The sequence below is a fragment of the Camelus dromedarius genome, chromosome 8 (assembly GCF_036321535.1).
Source record: "Camelus dromedarius isolate mCamDro1 chromosome 8, mCamDro1.pat, whole genome shotgun sequence".
Lineage (NCBI taxonomy): Eukaryota > Metazoa > Chordata > Mammalia > Artiodactyla > Camelidae > Camelus > Camelus dromedarius.
The window spans coordinates 57,881,892-57,895,925 of NC_087443.1; the positions used below are offsets into that span (position 1 = coordinate 57,881,892).

Consider the following 14,034-nt stretch of genomic DNA (forward strand, 5'->3'; position numbering starts at 1 on the left):
TTAGACCTTTCTGCCTTTCCAGGTGAGAGACTGATAGCTTATAATTAGCTCCTAGCCAACAAGACTAAGTTACCCAATCTTGAACATTAGTTTATTCAGATGTTTTCTTAAGCAAGGCATAATAAGAAACTATTTAATAGTAATTGAATTTATGTTTAAAACTTTTCTTAAGTATTCTGAATGAATTTTAAGGATGCTTGAACTAAGACCAAACACAACTGAGAATTTCAGAGCAGGTAATCTTGTAATAATGCTGCAACATATGTAATACATTAACTGACAGAAACAACAGAATAATAAACCTAGAAAATAATTCAACCTTTATACGTGGCAAGAGGTATGCAAGCCTCCATTTGCGTTCTAGTGTAATTGTTTTTATCATTTAAAAAAGTTTTCCAAATTTAAAAACTATCTGCAATTTGAAAAATCACTTAAGTGTCTGAAATTTGAGAAATCATTTTTTCTTATTTTAGCCCAAATGTCATAAAATGACTGGGAAGATTGAGAATAATAACACGTTTGAAGATTCACTATGCATCCTGCAGAAAGGATTTCCTTCTGAGGCACACATAAGTGGTATTACTGGCCCTGAGCGTTCCTAGATTGCAGTCTCCAAATTTAGGGAAGGTAAAAATCTAAACACATTCTACTTACCCCCTTTTCAGAACCAGAGCCTCATGAAGTCGTGCACTACGTTCTAAAAATGAATACCCACTCTCAGTTTTTAGGAGATCCTAAGTGGTGATTCAAGAGTATCATTCATCATGGTCCTTAAGAGGAAAAAAAGTAGTGTAAGTTCCATCAGTGCTTGAAAGAGCCTCTGAATTGCAATGTGGATGAAAGGAATGTGAAAGGGTCTCCACAGAGAAGAGGGGTATTCAGAAGAAAGGAACCAAAGAAGGCCCAAGAGGCAGGAAAGGCTGCAAAACAAAATAAAGAACTTGTACACATTTGAACAGATTGTCTCTGAAGATTATTATCATATTTCAGTCAAAAATTCACACAATATGAACACTGTATAAAAGACATCTTATTACATTTTCTGAGGCAGAATGTCCTTGGCTTATTGCAAAAGTTATCTGTGCACTGCACAGACCCCAATCCCAGGCCAGATTTTAGCTATTTTCCACCACACACAAAGCACTCCATTCCAGTCTCCGAATTTAGTAAATTTAACACTGAAGTCATTTGAAAAATCTCTTTTCACTTACATTAGCTCAACGCTGAAAAAGTGACTGGGAGGGTTGAGAATAATATTGAATTTGAAGGTTCACTATGCATCATGAAGAATTTTTCAAAAACCTGTTTTATCAAAATTTTGTTATTGTCATAATGAGTGACATATGTTTCAAATTAACATGTAAAATCAAGGAACTTTAAGAGCTGGGAGTCCTAGAGGTCCTTTAATTCAATAATTTAGAGAAAAACAGGTGCTGAGGGATAAACTTGCTCATCACCTGGAATCTATTCAATGCTGTGAGAGTAACAAATGCAGCATCAACTCTGAGAAACCACACCTGTGCGCTGGCAGGTACTTCACTCTTCAATATGTAACTATTGATTAATGAGTCTTGAAACTTCAGCTACACAAACAGGTGGAACTAAACCATGCTCAAACCCTAAATACCACATACTGCTTCATATCACAGCATCACTGATTACAAAAAGTGTTTCAACACAAGATGCTCATATTATACAAAAGAATTACTGTAAAACAGACCTAAAGGCAAGTTACCAATATTACAGAAGGTTGAGTGCCCTTCATTATTATGTAAATGAGACAGACAATAAAGGATAGAGATTGCATTTAAAGTGTTTTTTTCATTTATAATTTAACTCTATAAACAAGGTCCTACTGTATAGCACAGGGAACTATATTCAGCATCTTGTAATTACCTATAATGAAAAGGAATATATATATTGTGATAGCCTATAACGAAAAAGAATATGTATATGTATAACTGAATCACTATGCTGTACACCAGAAGCACAAAAATGTAAACCAACCATACTTCAATTAAAAATAAAATTTAACTCTATACATCAAGCATTCTCCACAGCGCCTAATTCACAACAGACATGGCCTGTCTGCAACCCCCATATTCCTCTATTCAACTGACAGCATCAACATCCTTTTCCAAGGTTACACACCACGAGAAATTGATGCCTGGTGGACATCAGTACCTGCGGCAGGAATGCAGGTGTTTAAAACTAAATTATAACCAAATTTGCATCTCTAGCCAAAAAGGTCTTACTGTTGCTTCGGAAACCATTCCCCCTTGCCTCCCTGACACTGAATCACGGACTCCTATACCGACTGGATGTGACTCTGCCAGACAGAAGTATTTTCTTCATCTGTAAAATAAGGGGGCTGGACAAATGCTGGATTCTTTTCCAGCTCTCAAATTCCGCCTCATTGCCGGAGTGGCAGGGCGGTGCAGTGAAAAGAGCTCTGGGCTTGCCTGACACCATTTAAAAAGCCCACGTCCGCATCCCTCTGACTGCTGGCCACTCGGCCTCCCCAACTCCCGGGCACCTCCCAATGTCCGACTGACCTGGACCGGAGAACTCCGACGAGGGCCCAGCGCCCCCACCGCCCCTCGGGGGCTCCCGGCCGGGACAGCGGCCGCGAAAGGGCAGGGGCGGCGCAGGCCCCGCCGCCAGGCGCCTTTCGGGGCGCGGGTCCCCTCCGCCCACCACCCCTGGACAGCGACCCTGGCTCCTGGTCCGGCCCCGCCCGGCCTCTGACCTGCTCTCCACAGACCGGCGGTCCCTCGGCGCGGCGGGCAGCTGCGGCCGCCCGTCCAGGGCCCGCTGTCACCTCCGCCCCTGGAAGAGGCGGGCGGGTCAATCCGGTGTGACTCAACGCGGCGGCCCCGCCTCCCGTCTCTCGCCTCCCGCCTCCCTCCCAGGCTTCCGCCTCTAGCGGCCCACGCAGCTCGGGGTCGCCACGCTCCGTCCCCGCGAACCCACCCGCCTGGCGTCCGCCTCGCGCTCGCGCCCCTAGCGGCCCGCTCGGCCCCGCCCACCCCGCAACGTCAGAGGGGGCGGTGCCCCACGACCTCCACTCTGGGAAACTGAGGCAGAGGGCCGCGCCCCGCGGATTCTTCTAGTGCGGCCCCAGAGTCCGCCGCTCGCGGGGCATTCAGTGCTCTGTGCAGCTCCCGCTGATCGAAAGTTCCTTTCCTTCCTTGCTGATCCCTCACCCGCCACTCTCCCCCTCCCACCTAGCAAAAGGTCAAAATCCCATTTAGAGAAGGTCCGTTCAATTCCTGTCAGTGGTGCCGGCCTTTAAGCTTCCCTGAGGCAGTTTCCTTTATCACGTCACAAATACTTGGCGTTCACTTTGGTCTGTTCATTTTTTTTGCTGAGAAAAATCTCTCAGGACATCTTTGAGAATTTAAGAGCAAGGAATAACAGAATGCAAAAACTGGGCAGGGCCGAGAGCATGATTTTAACTCATTCCTGAATCCTTGCAGGATTCCCTTTGTGTTAATGGCCACACAGTCACACTGCACTTGGTCAGTTGCTTGAATTTCTGTACCTGATTTCTCGGATTTACCTAGGAAATGCTCAAGAAAGCAACAAGTCTATTACTGTGAATACATAACAGATAAACCTCTACAGACGGTCTCCACTTACAACTGTTGGACTTAAGGTTTTTTTCCACTTTAGACGGTGAGAAAATCGTAGGTATTCAGTAGAAACCGCACTCTGAATTTTTATCTTTTCCCCAGCTGGCAATACGCCCTATGATATTATGCGCAGCGACAGCGAGGCAGCCACAGGATCAGGAGGGTAAACCACCTACACACTTAGCAACCATTCTGTACTTATATAACCATTCTGTTTTTCACTTTCAGTACAGCATTCAATAAACTACATGCGATATCCTATAAAGTAGCGAGGGTAATTAGGTTTTTTTTTTTAATGGAGGTAACTAGGTATTGAACTTAAGACCTACTGCATGCTAATGCGCTCTGCCTCTGCCTTATTCCCTCCCTCGAATTGGACTCTTCAGTGAGTACACTAAAGTTTAAGAACCACTGCCCTAGGGCATTGTAAGGACTAAATTATCAAAAGCAAAACAGTATTCTTTCACTCCTCAACAAAGATTTGCAGTGCAACATTTGCAATGCAACAGGCATTGCGGAAGATGTCTGGGACCAAACGTACAACAAGCTCTCTGCCTTCATGGAGCTCACATTCTAGAGTGAGGTGACAGAATAAATAAACAAATAGTAAGCCAAATAATTATAGGATGTGGTGAATGCTGTGAAGGAAATAAACCAGATGCTATTCTAAATTAGGTCATAGAGAATTAAACCCTAATGCCCTCGGCATCCATTGTATGTAATGAATTAACCTCTCTCCTATGCCAGGAGAATGGTACAAGTCATACACTGTCTTTGAGAGAATTGAGAACAGAATCACTGAGTTCTGTGGTTTAGATGAGGATCTGGTCTGATAAGGGCCAAAGTAAGAAGTGGAAACCTCCTTTGAATATACTGGTTGGTGGTCAGGGCAAGTCTCTGGGGATGTAATGTTTACTTGAGACCAAAATGATGAGTAAGAATCAACCATGTAAAGTGCTGAGGAAGTGCCTTTCCAGTGGAAGAAACTGCAGGTGCAAAGCCCTGAAGTGGAAAACAACTTGATCAGTTTCAGAACAGAAAAGAAGCTTGTGTGAGAAAGACCAAGTATTATGAGCTGACGTTATCAAACAAACAAGGGTGAAGATCATCCTGAGCCTGACGGACTGTGGTAATGAGTTTGCATTTCATTTTAAGTCAATGTATTGATAAATTATAAAATATCCTCACTTGAAGGGACTGAAATGAAAAGGGTCAAAAGAGAGAAATGTGTGTGGAACTTCTTCGTTAGCAATAATGACTATAGCTGTATGTGTAATATTAAAACAAAAAAGTTTAATTTCTTTTCCTGGATAATCCTCAGTAAACCAAAACACAGAAGGGTACAACACTTACGCATGTTAATCTCATTGATCAAAACTATTTAGGTATGTCATCCTTTGCTCTCATGTCTGAACCTAAATCCAACCTATCAGGACACACCCAGGCATCCACCACGGTTATGATGAACTGCATCATTAATGGTTTCCATGGCTTGGCCACAAATCAAAGCCAACTCCCTGTGGCATCCCTCTGGAACAACTTAGTGGAAGAATGTAGAAGGCATAGGTTTAGCTTTCTAAGATGTCAAAGAAGGAAGAGAGCACTTGGAAACACTATTAACTATTCATCAAAATGGTGCTGGAATGCACCGGGAGAGAAAGGAGAGGACTCCAGTTGGATGGAGGTGGGAAGGGTGAGGGAAGTCTGGAGCTCTCTTTGGGAAGGGAGGCGCCCAGGATGATTTTGGAAGGAGGGTATCTGTCTAGTGGACTTGCAGTAGGGCAAGGCCAGCTCCCAGAAGAAGACAACAGAGGCCATTTGGTTCCATTTAGGAATAGACCTCAGTTGGCAAAAGTAAAGCCAATTCCCATTCTGTTCTGAATTTGGAAAAAGGACTGTATCATGTTTATCCTAAGGGTTGTTCTTTTACATTGAGGTAGAGTTTCCTAGGGGCTGCTTCTCTTCCTATCTACTTGTAAAACTTGAAATTGGTTTAATGAGGAACAGGAAATTCCTTCATAATTAGAAGTAAAAATCAAACCAGCAAACAAACAAACAAATCTGCCTTAAAATACTAATGCCTAGTTGAGGTAATATTTTGGAAAAAACTCATACTCATATGTAGCTGTCAAAATAATATTTAAGTGATATTATCAGAGCTCTTCCTATTTCCATGAGGAGACAAGAAATAAAGAAGATATTTCAGGATCTGGAAGGAGATAGGGGAAAGAAAGAGAGGGGAAGCTGAAATACTGAAGACAGTTTTATAGTAAATGTTTACTGAGAACCTGGCTTACCATATATTATCTTGTTTTTTCTTGTATTAATCAGAAAATTATTTATTACCCTAAGAAATAGAACCAGGGTTCCCCCCATTTGAAAAGAATCAATAATTCTTTTAAAATAATTTATAAATTATCTCTATTTTTCTTTTCAGGTTGTCTTCATTAATGAAGAAAGAAAATCAAGCTCATCTTTTCCTTCTCTAAATAATATTGGTTGTTTTGTCTGAGCACATATCATGACAACAAGCCAGCAAGTTATTGTTATCTTTAGCTTATAAATGAGGAAGTGAGGCTCCATGGGGTTAAGCAGCTGGTCTAGTGCTTTCCACACTTTCCATACTTGAGACATCTCTATACCATTTTTTGCCATAATCTTGTCCTCTCAGAAAACCATCATAATAATTCTTGACTAAATGGCATATTATCTTTCTATTTTTAAAATATTTTTATTTAAATCCACTCACTTTATTTTTAAGGGACATTTTGTGCCACTCCCATAAATACAAAATCAGTATATGGATTGCAATTCATAGGAGGTAATCTTTAAAACAAATACAGTGAATACAGAATGGTTACTAAATTCTAATCCTGAGTCTGAGGTCTACTCTCCATTTGTTAAAAAATGAAACTAGCCAGTGTTAGAAAGTTAGCACCAAACAGAAACCTTCTTCTTGACATACTCAGAAAAATCTAAAGAAATTGTTAAGACAATAACTTTTTCACTAAGTAGTTTATTGCTTGGTCAGAGCATCAAGCAGAATTGGCTCCCAATCACTTGTATTGTCCTGAAGAGTATCTTGAGTACTACTCATGATTCCTTACCCATATTTTGGGAAATACCTGATTTTCCCAAGATAACAGAGCTTGTAAAGGGCAAAGATAGAATTCAGACCACCCTCTGCCAGTTTCAAAGTCTTTCCATTGTGCAATGTGGGCTCCCCACTCGAATAGTTTCAAAACTTCATTCTGAGCTGGCCTTGTTTGTCTTCCGTATTTTGTCCTGGTGAGACCATAAGGTTTAGTGATATCATGACCTTCAGTGTCCTTCCTGAAAATGTACCAGGAACTATACATCACACTCCAGAGGAAGCCTGACTCTTGTGGGGCCTGGTGGAACTGTGCTCTTCTGATGTGATACTGTGCCTCTTTAGCACAGTCTGGGGTTTAAGCAGTTGGACGACATTGCTATCTCTGCTTGAACTGTGGTCACACTCGTGTGCCCCTACCTCCACCTCCTATACGGTATGTATCTGTTTGAAATTAGTGTAAAGTGTTTCACATAAATGAGTAATCTGACATCCTGTTGTACTAAGTCGGGTCTACATTACAGAGTAGGGGACTGAATAATAGGACGGTGATTCTCTGTCCTTTGACAGGGCTGATCTCAGTCACTTCACACGTTATTGTAAAAAGTGCCTACTTTCTTTCTTCACAGAAGGCGAGTTCACTGAAGGCAGAGACTAGTGAATTTATATTTATATCCTATTGCGTAGCAAAGTGCCTGGCCCTTAGATGTATCTAATAAATGTTTGTTAATGACTGAGTTCACTTGAGTTAAGAGTCAACAGTAAAATAAAAATGGTGCTTGAGTTTAATAAATATGTAATGTTCTTTTGTTGTTTTTGTCCATAACCATCTATTCTTCTTTATTTGGTAACAGTGTTTTGTTTTTTAAAAAATGGGAACTAACTCTTCTACATTAGTCTCCCATACCCAGCCTCTGCCTTGTGGAAGTGGGCTTAAAACCCCAGACTGACCAATCAGAGTTACCATGATAGTTTTAGGGGCAGACAAGTAACTGAATTTATGCTATTTAGAGTCAGGCCCCAAATCAATAATCTATTGCTAGGCTGGCAGAGTACCAGCTTGAAGCTGCTACTGGTCATCTAGTCTCCACATGGGAAGCATCTGTGTGAGAAGGAAGTCACCACTGAAGACAATAAAATCAAGAAGAGGAAAAAGATTCCAGCCTGCATAACTGGGGCACCTGGATCCAGCCATGTCTGAAAATCTCTTATATAAATTTTTAGTTATTTGGGCCAGTAGGCACATGAAAAAATGTTCAGTATCGCTAATTATCAGAAAAATGCAAATCAAAACTACGATGAGGTATCACACCTCACATCAGTCAGAACGGTCATCATTCAAAAGTCCACAAACGATACAAATGCTGGAGAGGGTGTGGAGAAAAGGAAACACCTCATACACTATCCGTCGACAGATGACTGCATAAAGAAGTTGTGGTATATTTATACAATGGAATACTACTCAAAGATAAAAAAAAAAAAGAGAGAGAATAAAATAATGTCATTTGCAGCAACATGGATGGACCTAGAGATTATCATTCTAAGTGAAGTAGGCCAGAAAGAAAAAAAATACCACATAATATCACTTAAAAAATGGGAGCCATTTTTGAAAATGTGGACTCTAAAAAAAAGAAAAGAAAAAAGAGGACACTAATGAACTCATCTACAAAACAGAAACAGACTGGCAGACACAGTAAACAGTTTTACGGTTACCAGGGAAAAGGGAGTAGGAAGGGATAAATTTGGAAGTTGGAGATTTGCAGATGATAAACACTATGTATAAAAATTGGTAAAAAAAAAAAAAAAAGATTTTCTTCTGTATAGCACAAGGAACTATATTCAATATCTTGTAATAACCTTTAGTGAACAAGAATATGAGAGGGGAGGGTATAGCTCAGTGGTAGAGTGTGTACTTAGCATGCATGAGGTCCTGGATTCAATCCTCAGTACCTCCATTTAAAAAATTAATTAAAAAATATGAAAACAAATATACGTATACATATGCATGACTGGGACATTAGGCTGTACACTAGAAATTGACACATTGTAACTGACTATACTTCCATTAAAAATTTTTTTTGTTATTGGAACCACTAAAAGTCCCATCTTTAAACCACTGGTTCAGAAATACCAGTCTGAGATGAAACTTACTGTCCCAAGCAAAATGAGAAAAATAATTTCATTGATAGCACTTTTTTATTCTCAGATTGTATCTTTCCAATTTTGGGCATTAAAGTGTTTATGAGTTGATGGTGATAGTAGGTAGCAATTGTACTTTTCTACTTGCCCTTAATAGAAAACTAGAAAGTTAGCTCAAATAGAAAGTTAGCAGACACTTTATCCATCCCTCTGTCTTAGTCTGCTCTGGCTGCTATAACAAATTCCCAGAGACGGGGTAGCTTAAACAACAAATACTTACTTCTCACAGTGCTGGAGCCTGGAAGTCTGAGATCAGAGTGCCAGCAGGGCTTGGGTTCTGGTGAGGACCTGCTTCCTGGCTTGGAGCTGGCCTTCTTGTAGCCTCATATGGTGGAGAGAGAAAGGGCTAGCTCGCTTCCTCTTCCTACCAGGACAACAGTCCCATCATGGGGGCTCCCCCCTCATGACCTAATTACCTCCCAAAGCTTCCATCCCCAAATACCATCATATTAGGGCTTTAGCATATGAATTTGGGGGGACACAAACATTCAGTCCATAGCACCTTCCATTAAAAAAAATGTTACCAGTCTGCGAAATATTTGCTTATAAACTACAGTGTGTGTAAAATACTGTATTTGAATATACAAAACACTTTAATAAAGTTGTGATCCTTTTATTTCTTAGTTTATTTGTACTTCATCTGATTCCAGAAAGGATTTAAGGAAATTCTCTTGATTCCTTTGATCTAATGCCCAGGATGGACGCTTCATTCCAAAGGCATGGGACGATCTAAAAGGAAGTCAAAGAGACCTTTCCTCCCTCCTCCTGTGGGGTAGACATGGATCCAAGTGATGATTTTATCTGCCTCCTCCCTGGGACGAGCAAGGAGAGGCAGTGTGTCCACAGAAACAGGCACCGCTCTGAAGGCTTCTCCTCAGCTGCTGGCCACCGACCTGGAAATGGCTCCAGGTTCCCTGCTTCTAGGTGAGGCCACATCCCACATGCAGCAGAGCCTGAATGGGGTAAAAGTAAGGGGTGCAGGGAATGTGTGGGAAGTGAAGAGAATGAGAGCAGAAGAAGGAAAGACCCATGAGGGGAAGGGGTGTGGGGAGGAGCATTAAGTGAGGAGGGAAGGAGTGAGAGAAAGTGAGAGGGAAGAAAGCCCCTGTACATAGTGGAATTTAGCTTTCGAGAGGAGAGAGAGAATCGCTGTTTGATTAGGCATTTGCCCAGGGGGAATGTTTACTCATGGTTTAATAGTCAGAATGAAGTTAGTGTTAAAGTTGAAGTGAAGTAATACGCTAGGCAGGAGGTGGGCATGGCGGCATGGCGGTGCAGGGTGTGTGTTGGGAGTGTGTGTATTAGACAAATCACGGTACCACACGTGTGAAGAGGATGCTCCAGGCACATGAACTTTGACTTCTTCCATTCTGATGGCAGATTTGTCCTAAGCCAGGCTGTCCCACTTTCTCAATCCTTGTTTTTGAGACAGCTGGCCTTGTTAGGGGCGTTTTCTGCAGCCATGGAAAAAGTGAGTCTTATTGGCTCACATGTGACTAGACTCAATGTGGTCTGGATATTATGCAGTGTCTTGGACCTATGCTGGGTTAGGCTTCTAGCATGTTAGATTATAGATCGGGAAGCTAAACACACACACATATACCCTTAGACCCAAAAGATGCAGCTGCTACAACCAGCCAGGTTCCTTCTTGCTGCAGGGTCCTTGGGCTTGCTATTCCTTCTGCCTGAAACTTTTGCTCCTATTTATAAGCCTTCCTTTTTCTTATTCTTTATATCTCAACCCAAGTATCACCTTTTCAGAGAAGTCTTCCCTAACCATCCTATTTCAAATAAACCCTCCTGGCATTTCCTCTCTCAGCACCGCTTCTCAGATACTAACTCTTTTCATGTATTTGTTTATTAACTTGTTTTATTCCTTGTCTCTCCCTCCAAACCCTCCAGTTCCAAATTGGTAGGAACCACGTCTCTCTGGTTTATTGCTGTCTTCCCAACTCTTAACACAGATAACACAGGGTCTATTTCATAAATGAGACTCAACTGTTTGTCAGATGAATGAATCAATAAATGAACTGCCCTGAATTCATATCCTGGTTCTTTCGCAGATAAAAACTTGACACCATTGTATTGGGATCTTATTGTTTTAGAACAAAATTTCAAACTGTGCAAAATTATGTTGGGCTATTTAAGAGAGCTCCTGCTTTCACTTTTCCTTCAAGTGTCCTGAAGGTGGGTAGAAGAGCTTGGAATGTTACACACTGGTTATTGATTTTGATCCTTTGGGAAGGGCAGAAGAGTCCCCATTTAAAGAACAGTTCTGTCTACAGAGTCTCTGGACACACTTTCATTTTCTCTTGCTTTAGTGTTTGTGCCAATGGAACATGTCCACAGTCCAGTAACAAGCAATTTGGTGTAAATAATTGGGACTCTTTGAAGCAAGAAACTACAGTTCTCCAAAGGCTGAAGTCCCTGCTGTCAAGAGACACGTGCTCTTTAGAGAGAGAAAATGGGTTGACTATGCCAGCCCTCTTCTTTAAAAATGTTGGATGGTTTTGTTTTTTCCCGAGCTTTGTTTCACATACACTCATATGAGGTAGGACTATGGCAACATACCACTCAGTAGGGTAGGGTGATCACAACTATTTGTGTCTTACTGATTTATACCCTAATTTACAAAACAATTTGAGATACCTTACATATTAGTTTTGTATTCCTGTGTAACAGATTAGCATAAATGTAGAGGCTTCAAACAGCATGAATGTATTATCCCTGGTTTCTGTTGGTCAGGAGTCTGGACATGGTTTAGCTGGATCCTCTGTTCCTGTCTCACAAGGTTGCACCAGTTGTTGGCACAATCCACTTCCTTGTGGTATATGATCGTGTCCTCATTTTCTTGCTAGCTGTTGGCCGGTACCCTCTCAGCTCCTGGGGGCTGCCTCTCTTCATAGGCAGTTTCACAACCTTGCTGTCTTTCTTCCTCCCAGACCAGCAAAAGAAACTCTCTGCTTATAAAAGTCTTATCTGATTAGGTCAGGCCCACCCACAATTATCCCCTATTTGATTAACTCAGAATTGGCTGGTTTGGGATCTTGATTACATCCGCAGAGTCCTCTTGCCACACAATGGAGCGTAAGCAGGGTGGTGATATCTTATCATAGTCACAGGGCCCACCCACATGCACGGAAGGGGTTATACAAGGCAAGAGTCACGAGGAGTCATTTTAGAATTCTGCCTACCATGGCTTATAATAATAACTTTTAAAATGGATGCTCAAAACTATATCAAAGAAGGAAAACAGTGAAAGAGGAGAGAAGGAGAAAAAGATGAAAATAATCCCGGACATCATTCATGCCACAAGTACATATGCTGTGTTTATATATGCCAGGTACTGTTCTGAGTTCTGGGCAAACTAAAATGAAAAGACAAGGTGGTCACAGCTTACCAGAGCAGGCACTTCTTCAGGAAACAGTACCAGGTCCAACAGTCATTAGGTATCATCCTGTCTGAAAACTGGAAATTCTCCTGTCTAGTCGTGTGAGGAAAATCACTGTCATGAAATCTTCAATTTGGAAGGAAAAGTGCCAGGAAGAATAAGGAACAAATAAAGAACTTCCAGCACATGAGATTTAAAAAAAAAAAAAGACAGGATAAGCTAAGTTCAACCCTCACTTCCAAACTCCCCTTTGCCCGCCTAGTCCTCACTGTCCCTGTCAGCCTCACTAGTTTATAGTCATCCAGTCTGACAAGTGATAATGCTCTGAGGAGTCCAGGGTAGGAGCTGCCTCCCCTCTTTCCTGGGTTATAAGTGTATCACCTTTCATTCCAAATGAGGTAGCTACTATCTCCATTTGTTTTTTTGTTTTTTTTTTTTTCAGATGAGTAACCATGATTCAGAGAAGGTAAGTGACTTGTTAATAAGGAGCAGAGCTAGGATTAAAACCCAGGTCTGTCAGAGTCCAAAACCCATGCCTTTAACTATAGTCTTCTACCTCTTTAGGAAACATCTCTCGAGGCTGGCATTTTGTGTGGAAGATTTCCTCTTTAAAATAAAATCCTAGATATGAAATAGAAAGGAGGCTGGCCAGGAAAATGCTGGACTCAAAATTGGAGGACATTCCTGCTTGTCCTGTGAATCCTGCCCTCTCTCCCCATTAGCTCTGATTTCACATCCTTCCTCCATAAGCTGTGAAAAATTTTCATACAAACATGACTAGATTCTACATTTTCCACAGTATTTTCTGTCTATACCATCACCTCTGGCTTGGATGAATTTTACTCTGGATAGACTTTAAAGTTTGGTTGAAAACCTGCAACTCCTTTAGTGCTTAAAATTCTGAGGGTGGCAGGTGGGAAGGGTCTGAATGAGAAGGCTGCAAGTCTTAAAAAGGGCAGTGAAGCCCTTAGGGGCAGACAGGAAGCCTTCTGAGTGACCGGAGGTGGACTCAGTAACTCACGAGTGGCCTGGGGTTCCCACCCCTGTTGCCCTGCCCCAGATGGGGCCACCTTCCCACCTGGCTCTCAGCGGTCTCCTGGCTGACTCAGTCCTGCCTCTGTCCCTGCCAGCTCTCAGGCTGCAGCCAGGGTGAGGGTTCTAAATTGGACTCTGCCACTCCCCTTGGTTGAACACTTCAATGGCAACTTGTTCTTCTCAGGATAAAGTCCAAACTCTGTAATATGGTCTAAAGGTCCTGCATGGTTTGGTCTCTCCCCACCTCACCAGCCTCTTTGGCCACCTCACTCAGCTTCCCCTGTGCTGAATTTCTTGCAGCTCCCTGAAGGCTTCCCTCTCCTGAGCCTCCAGACCTCGGGACTTGCAGTCTCCTCAGCCTAACTCTTGCTCCCCCATTTCTCTCCCGTGGCCAATGCCTCTCTATCTGACCTTATTACATCTCACCATAGACTTCACCAGCTCTGAGATGCCTTTCCTGATCTTCCCAAGACTATGGCAGCACCCTTCCCACAGGCTCCCCACCCCCTACCTCAGGGTTCACTGAATCACAGCAATTATCACGAGGCAGTGCAATGACCCAGTTGTCTTCCCAACTAGGTCATGGCAATCCTGAGAACACGAGCTGTATCTTACTCCTCTTTGGATTCTCTGCATTCATTGAGAGCAAGGATTCCATGAATGTCTCCTATGTGAAAGAATGA

At 42.1% G+C, this 14,034-nt stretch overlaps 1 protein-coding gene across 3 annotated transcripts in view; it reads right to left on the reverse strand.

The window, feature by feature from the left end:
• The window catches only part of DNMBP (dynamin binding protein), a 92,671-nt gene extending 89,730 nt beyond the window's left edge, over window positions 1-2,941 (reverse strand). Inside the window, exons 1-2 of one of the 3 annotated variants that reach the window (XM_031461585.2) lie at window positions 2,750-2,941; window positions 655-770 (exon numbers count right to left, since the gene is read on the reverse strand). The gene's annotated coding sequence lies outside the window, so the exon portion shown is untranslated. Of the gene's footprint in view, window positions 1-654; window positions 1,757-2,749 lie in introns of those variants that run through there. The other 2 variants (XM_031461584.2, XM_064488327.1) reach the window with 2 other exon arrangements.
• Window positions 2,942-14,034: the final 11,093 nt, after the last annotated feature.